Here is an 8,098-nt window from a genome sequence, read left to right on the forward strand (position 1 = left end):
AGAGTTGAAGATTGAAAACGAGTTGTGCAGCTGTCCTTCACTTTCTTTTTTTCTGGAACACTTTGTATAAACTAGACTTATCTCTTCTGGGAAAGTTTTGAAGAACCCATCTTTAAAACAATCTGATCATGTGGATTATTTTTATAATCTGCTTTATAACATATAGAGGCTGAAAGTAAAATCTACATGTTTTAGATTCTCTAGCAGTTAGGATTCTGAATGTAATTTAGGTTCTGTTAATAATATTCACTTGAGGGAGATTTTGATTCAAGACTGAATTATGAGGAAACAGGGTACAGTACATTTGGTTTTATTGTATAGATTGTGGCAGTGGCAGTGTGATACTAAAACCAGTACTGCTGGTGGCAAATTCCTGATCATAATAGTGGCTGCAGTTCTCTTAGTTGTCCAGTTCTGCTGGGTTTTGGAGATCATTCTTGGAAACTCAGTCAGAGTCTGTTACTTAAGTCTCTCTAGTACTTCTGTGATGTATCTACATTTCCTTTCTAAATTTTCTTTATTTATTTTCTTTTGAGGCAGGGTCTCACTCTGTCGCCCAGCAGCATTGATCACAGCTCACTGTCACCTCCACTCCATGGGCTCAAGCCATTCTCCCACCTCACCCCCGCCCCCCTCCCCGAGCAGCTGGGACTACAGGCGCCCACCACTACGCCCACCTAATGTTTTTGTGTGTATTTTTTGTAGAGATGGGGTTTTGCCATGTTGCCCAGGCAGATTTCAAACTCTTGAGCTCAAATAATCCGCCTTCCTAGGCCTCCCAAAGTGCTGGAATTACAGTTATGAGCCACCACGCTGGGCCTCATACATTTCTTAATAAAGTATTTTCAGATTATAATAGCTAGAGTATATTTGCTTAACTAGAATAAAGAACTTTGACCATAACAAATATTACCTGCACTGGAGACCTGATGGGTGATTAGAAATCAATTTCATAGCTAACAGGCCATTTAAGTTTTCTACTTCTTCTCAGGCAAATTATTCCTGGAAATTTATTTCTCTTTTCATTTAAGTTTTTCAATATTATTGCTATATAGTTCAGTATTTTTGAAATCACTACTATTTCTATAGGTGATTCTCTTTTGGGGGTTGAATTTTAATTTTTTAGTTCTTTTATTCTTTGTATTAACCAGGATGAGAGAGCAAGCGAGCGAGAGAGAGAGAGAGAGGGAGAGAGAGAGAGAGAGTTTTTTGTTTTATCTAGGCCCCAAGCTGATTGGATGGTGCCTGTCCGCATTGAGGGCAGACCTTTCTCGCTCAGTCCCTGACTCACATGCCAGTATCCTCTGGCAACATCTGTGAGGAGACACACCAGAGGTAATGCTTTACCAGCATTCTAAGTATTCCTTAATTCAGTCAAGCTGACACCTAAAATTAACCATCACAATTTGCTTGATCAACTTTGTCAGATATGTGTACATTTTAAAAATTTCTTCAAAGAAATTAAATTGTTAAATTATCTCTAATTTTTTCTTTACCATTTTATTTATTTTCTCTTAGTTGTATAATCTCGTCTCATCTTGTTTCTATATATTTATTCCTTTGTTTCCTTTTCTAGCTCTTTGAGCTTTATAGTTGCTTTATTTTTCTCAATCTTTCTTGTTTTTTGATAAATGTATTCATTCAGACTAAAGATTTTTTGAATTTCCCCTTTTTAATCCAAGGGATATTAATTACTTTCAATTCCTAGAGTTATGAGATTTTAAAAATCCACAGTTTTAGTGTTTATTATTTTCTTTTTTTGCGACAGAGTTTCGCTCTTGTCACCCAGGCTGGAGTGCAATGGCACGATATTGGCTCTCTGCAACCTCTGCCTCCTGGGTTCAAGCGATTCTCCTGCCTCAACCTCCTGAGTAGCTGGTATTACAGGCATGCAACACCACGCCCAGCTAATTTTTGTATTTTCAGTAGAAACGAGGTTTCACCATGTTGGCCAGGCTGGTCTCAAACTCCTGACCTCAAGTGATCCACTCTCCTCGGCCTCCCAAAGTCCTAGGATTACAGGCATGAGCGACCGTGTCTGGCTTTAGTGTTTATTCTTAGTTAAATCATATAATGATGAAAGGACATAATCTCCATTACATGAATTCTTTGAAATATATGAAGTTTTCTTTATGACTTCATTCATGGTGATTTTTGTGGATGTTCCATATGTGTTTTAAAAAATATGTATTCTCTGTTAAGATTCTATATCTTCCTTTATGAATTTTAGTTTATTAATGAGATAATGTTATATAGTTTTGATTATATTTTCTGGTAGGCTTGTTCCTTCAGTATTTAAGAAGGGTGGGTTAAAATCATTAACTTTAATTGACTTGTTGGTTTCTTCCCATAGTTCTGTCCACTACCTCCTATCACTCAGCAGTGGTATAGTGAAGGATGGCATAATCTCTATTAGTCTCTTCAAGCCATTCTCAACATGTTATTCTTTGATATGGATTTTTTTTCAATCTTAATATAAAAAATTTATTGCTATGTTTCAGATTTCACAAAGCAACTAGGCTTTAAGACATTACTACATGTGAAATTTCCATGTAGTATTAAAAAGAAACCAGGGGCCGGGCGCAGTGGCTCACGCCTGTAATCCTAGCACTTTGGGAAGCCGAGTCAGGTGGATCACCTGACGTCAGAAGTTTGAGACCAGTCTGACCAACATGGTAAAAACCTGTCTCTACTAAAAATACAAAATCAACTGGGCGTGGTGGCACATGCCTGTAATTCCAGCTACTCGGTAGGCTGAGGCAGAAGAATTGCTCAGACTTGGGAGGCAGAGGTTGCAGGGAGCCAAGATTGTGCCACTGCACTCTAGCCTGGGCAATAAGAGCAAAACTCCACCTCAACAACAACAACAACAAAAAAAAAAGAAAAGAAAAGAAAAGAAAGAAAAAAGAAACCAGGCACTCCCTAGACAAGCATTACTGAGCTGAGTAAGACCTCTTCTTTTATTCTAAAAGCAGCAGCCCAAGATGCTATTAACTACCCTTTTGCCCATCTTCCTTTTGATGATATAAGCATATTAGCAACAAACAATTATCTGAAATGAACATTAAAGTTTTAAAGGTATAAATCCCTTTCCAAATATATATTCTGTTCGAGACCAAATTTTCTTCATATACTTCTACCAAAACAACATGAATAAATGCAAAATGCAAAACAACATAAATAAATGCAAATGAAAATGCAAAAAAAATCAATAAATGCACAGCAGAATGAATGCAGAAAAAGATATACGAATCCAGCCACCTTTTATTAAGCTAGACATTAAATAGGTTTGAAAAAATGTAAAACAATGTCACTCTTCTTAAAAAAAAGCTACCTTTGGAAAATATCGTTTTTTATAAAATATACTGCTTATGCTAACATGTAATAGAATATTTATTTTGAAATGAATTAACACAAAAGTATCTCAGTTTTTATCTTAACAATCGTTTTAATTTCTAATATGGTAAATAATGATTGCTATAATCCACATAAACATAAATTAAGCTCTTTGAGGTCCTCAGTTTTCAAGAGAGTAAAGTTGTCCTTGACCCAAATGTTTGAGAATCACTGAATTATTTCATTTCCTTTGAATTGCAATTGACGAATCTCTGATACAGTGTGGTTAGATGACTTGATTTAAGTCAGAAAGCTAATTCATTCTGATGACTTCAGAATTTTAAAAGCCTATTTTATATTTGTAAACAAACATTTTAATTTTATAAATTAAATGATTGATTTTGCTGAATTATTTTGCAGCATTATGGCTACTTATAGTAAAGAAATTACAAGGTTCTTTGGACATTTTAAAATCTTTGAAAAAATTCTACATAATGCATCCTATCAAACTATATTTATTGCAAGTCCCAGTTTCTTTGAGAAAGATGGATAATATCCATTCAGAATCAGAACTATGTCTTGGATAAGTTAGCAATCCTTTCTCAGCTCTATTGTTTTGTTGAGTTCCACAGGGTCTTAAGTAAATGAATGCTAATATCAGAAAGTTTTTTTCATTTCAAAATAAGGAATGTGTCTGCAACGTTCTATTTATATAATACATAAAACACATAAACTTTATAACTTTATAAGCTTATAAGGCATATTTCCCTGATTTTCTACTAAAGTTTTGAGGCTATCCTGAGATATTTAGGTGTCATATTCTAAAAACACAATTTAAAATGATTTGAGACAATTCTTCAGCCTAAACTCCAAATTTGTCTTTATACGTAACTGCAGCACAATCCCCAAAATTAATTAGACATATGCACTATAATCCCTCTAGTAGCTCCAAGAATTTGGCATCCTTCGTGGCACAAAATCTTTTGATGCCATCATGTAATGAGTGTGTTGTTCCACACCAATAGACACAAAAATCATACAGTACTTGGAATAAATAGAAACTGTTTTACATAGCATCTTGGTGAGGTAAGCTTGTATTAAATCCCTTTAACAAAATAAGAAACTAAGCTGTAGAGACCTGTTCAGGCTTGCCTAGGGTAAGTCACAGAATTACTGCTGAAGCTGAGGATACAAATTTACATAGTTTTTGGAGTTTGTGACTACACAATAATGGTATCCTCTCTTGCAGTTAGAATTGAGATATACTTGAGATATATTTTACTCTACATTATATTTGTGTACCTCAGGTAACATGAGTAAAGGACATGACTTAGTAGCAGGGGTTAATTTATCCAGAAACTAGAATTCTCTTACACTTTTTCCTCTAATTAATTAGTGTGATTACAAATAGTTTATTTTGAGGACATGTTTAATCTACCAGTAGCTGAATACTCAAAAGGAAATTTGCTTTTTGAAAAAGAAAGAAGTGTTCCATATTTAATAAATATTAACTGAGTGACCACAATGTGCTGGGAGTTTGAGATGTAGGGCTGAACATGACAGGCAAGGTCACTGCTCTGACAGCTTACATTTGAGTAGGGGTATGCAGAGTAAACAAATAACTTCAGCTAATAAACTGCTATATAATAAAAGAATCATAATACAAAGTGATAAGATAAAGATAAGCTACTTTACATATGGTGATGAGTGAAGGCTTCTTGTGGAAGTTGACATTTGAACTGAGTCCTGAATGAGGAGAGCTAGTCCTGCAAATATTGGGGAGGGGCCTGCATAGACAAGGACTGGAAGTGAGAGGGAGCTGGTTGTGTTTGAGTTGGGGGAGAATACAAACAAACAGAAAGGAGTGTAGCTGTAGTTTAGTGCACCACAGTGAGATGGAGGGAGGTGGGAGTTAGTGCACCAGGGTAAGTCCAGATGGGGCTTACAAGTCTACAAGAACCTTGTAGACTATGGTAGAGTTTGGATTTTAAGTGTGAATGGGAAACCTTTGGGAGATTTTAAGTTATGAGGTCACATGACATAAAGGAGACCAACTAAGTGAGAGATGATGGTGGTTTGAAGCTTGGTTAGAATGGCAATCATTAAAAAGTCAGGAAACAACAGGTGCTGGAGAGGATGTGGAGAAATAGGAACACTTTTACACTGTTGGTGGGACTGTAAACTAGTTCAACCATTGTGGAAGACAGTGTGGGGATTCCTCAAGGATCTAGAACTAGAAATACCATTTGACCCAGCCATTCCATTACTGGGCATATACCCGAAGGATTATAAATCACACTGCTATAAAGACACATGCACATGTATGTTTATTGTGGCACTATTCACAATAGCAAAGACTTGGAATCAACCCAAATGTCCATCAATCACAGACTGGATTAAGAAAATGTGGCACATATACACCATGGAATACTATGTAGTCATAAAAAAGGATGAGTTCATGTCCTTTGTAGGGACATGGATGCAGCTGGAAACCATCATTCTCAGCAAACCATCGCAAGAACAGAAAACCAAACACCGCATGTTCTCACTCATAGGTGGGAGTTGAACAATGAGAACACTTGGACACAGGAAGGGGAACATCACACACCAAGGCCTTTTGTGGGGTGGGGGGAGGGGGGAGGGAGAGCATTAGGAGATATAACTAATGTAAATGATGAGTTAATGGGTGCAGCACACCAACATGGCACATGTATACATATGTAACAAACCTGCATGTTGTGCACATGTACCCTAGAACTTAAAGTATAATAAAAAATTTATTAAAAAATGGAGAAAGGTACACACATTTAGGTTATATTTTGGAGATGTTACTGACAGGACCTGCCAATGGATTGGACATGGGAGGAGAGGGAATGAGAGAATGTACATATTTCCACACATGAAATGTTAACTATATGTCATACCAAATGCATGATCCAAAAAGTAAAACCTAAACTTCATCAAAATTAAAACTCATTCTATGAGGCTGGGCGCGGTGGCTCCTCCGTGTAATCCCAGCACTTCGGGAGGCCGAGATGGGCAGATCTCCTGAGGTCAGGAGTTTGAGACTAGCCTGGTCAACATGGTGAAACCCTGTCTCTACTAAAAATACAAAAATTAGCCAGGCATGGTGGTGGGTGCCTGTAATCCCAGCTACTCGGGAGGCTGAAGTAGGAGAATCACTTGAACCCGAGAAGCAGAGGTTGCAGGGAGCCAAGATCACACCACTGCACTCTAACTTGGGTGACAGAGTGAGACTCTGTTTCAAAAAAAAACAAAAAAACAAAAAAACAAACAAAAAAAAACTCATTCTGTGAAAGACTCTGTTAAGAGGACAAAAAGGCAAGCTACAGAGTGGGAGAAAATACTTGAAAACCACATATCCAACAAAGGACTAGTACATGGAATATATAAAAAAAATTTCAAAACTCAACAGTATGAGAAAATCCAATTAGAACATGGATAAAAGACACAAAGACATATTTCATGCACACAGTAACACAGATGGCAAATAAACACATGAAATGATGCTCAATATCATTATTCAATGGGGAAATGTAAATTAAAACCACAAGCTATCAGTTTGGTAATGAATTCCTACAATTTTATATTGCTTTGACATCCACTTTAAATATAAGCTGGGCTTTCTCACACCAGAGGCAGGACTCCGTCACCTTGGACACAGTTTTCAGTTTGATGCTCCCTTCCCCCAGTTCCTCAATGCAGTGGATCCAGGTATCTGCCTTATACAACTGCTCTCTGGTGACCACTTCCCTAGGTGGTGGCTAGATGCAGGCTGCTTGACTGGCCTTGCTGATCCTCACGCATGGAACGAACTATGCAGACATGCCACAGTGACTACCTCTCAGTCACAGCATGATCCCCTGCTTGCTTTAAATCCACCAATTAAGCTCCCTGTTAGAAACCTGTTTCGATAACTCTCTGGACCTAATAAGGGTACTGGCCCACAGGTCCCTTCCTCTCCCTGACCAATGTGTATGGCCGCCAGGAGTGTCATGCGCCCTCAACCTGTAAGTAATATAATCTTTATTTCCATCTTGTGTCTCTCCTAATCATTGAAAGTGTGCTCTCTTAAAAATCCTAAATTGAAACAAACTTACATCTATTAAAATGAGTAAAATAGGCCAGGCACACGCCTGTAATCTCATGACTTTGGGAGGCTGAGGCGGCTGGATGACTTGAGCCCAGGAGTTTGAGACTAGCTTCTCCAACATAGTAAAATCCCATCTCTGCAAAAAGAAAAAAAAAAAAAAAAAGAAAAGAAAAATCAGCCAGGCATGGTGGCAGATGCCTATAGTCCTGCTACTAATGGCTGGTGCCCCACCCTACTTCCAGCACTGAAGTGGGCAGTTTACTTGAGCCGGGAGGTCAGGCTTCAGTGAATCTTGATTATGCTACTGAATTCCAGCCTGGGCAACAAAGAAAGACCCTGTGTCAAAACAAACAAGCAAGCAAACAAACAAAACAAAGTAAAATAAAAAAATAAAGACAATTAAGGCTGGAAAGGATGTAGAAAAACTAGGTCATTGATATGTTGCTGGTGAGAATATAAAATGATACAGATGCTCTGAAAAACAGTTTGGCAGTTTCTTTAAAAAAGAAATATGCAACTACCATGTAACCCAGTAATTGAACTTCAGTCATCTATTCCAAAGAAATGAAGACTCGCATTAATACAAAAACCGGTACATGAATGTTTATAGTAGCTTTATTCATAACAGCAAAAACTGGAAACAAACTA

The 8,098-nt window shown here is 37.4% G+C and overlaps 1 protein-coding gene across 1 annotated transcript in view; it reads left to right on the plus strand.

Moving 5' to 3' along the window:
• Window positions 1-8,098, plus strand: part of LOC144340831 (uncharacterized) — a 66,157-nt gene that overhangs the window by 55,236 nt on the left and 2,823 nt on the right. The gene's annotated exons all lie outside the window — the stretch shown is intronic.

This window comes from Macaca mulatta, chromosome 5, assembly GCF_049350105.2.
Source record: "Macaca mulatta isolate MMU2019108-1 chromosome 5, T2T-MMU8v2.0, whole genome shotgun sequence".
In the NCBI taxonomy this organism is placed as follows: Eukaryota; Metazoa; Chordata; class Mammalia; order Primates; family Cercopithecidae; genus Macaca; species Macaca mulatta.